Below are 628 nucleotides of genomic sequence, written 5' to 3'. Positions count from 1 at the left end.
CAAAAAAAAAGCAAACAAACAAAAAAAACCCCAGAACTATTTATCTGAAATTGTTGCTTTCAAGAACTACTTTCTTTGCTAATCCTTGAATCCCTGAAGGTTGTCTGGAAGACCAAAATCTAAAACAACACAATTGTAAAAAGCGACCAAACAACAGTTTTGGAATACCTTATATTCACATTAAGGTACTCTCTTCATGTGTAAGTAGAAAACTGCCAAGAGGGAGACAGCAAAAGCTGGTAACAGCCTGCTGAAGGCAATGACAAAGGAACATCTATATCCCAGCTGCATGGTGGAAGTCTTCTTAGGGTATGTTACAGGGAAAAATTGCTCACTTAGCTTGGTTTAAATCAAATCAGGATGAATGAAGTCAATTTATTAATGACATCATTAATCAGCAATCAATAAACTAAATATTCAGGATCAGTATCTGCAATATAGCACATAAAGCACAACATCAGACACTTCCAGAAAGCTAATAAATACCCATACATTTTAAATCACACTATAACTATTACTAATCCGAAATGTATAATCCCAACAACAACCTTCCCCACCTCATGCACGCTCACAGTTATGTGTATACGCTACCCTGTCACAAGGCTTGACGGTAACAAGCCCTTGCTAC

Source organism: Meleagris gallopavo, chromosome 6, assembly GCF_000146605.3.
Source record: "Meleagris gallopavo isolate NT-WF06-2002-E0010 breed Aviagen turkey brand Nicholas breeding stock chromosome 6, Turkey_5.1, whole genome shotgun sequence".
Classification (NCBI taxonomy): domain Eukaryota; kingdom Metazoa; phylum Chordata; class Aves; order Galliformes; family Phasianidae; genus Meleagris; species Meleagris gallopavo.
The sequence above is the reverse complement of the archived record's forward strand: the minus strand, read 5'-3'. Positions refer to the sequence as shown.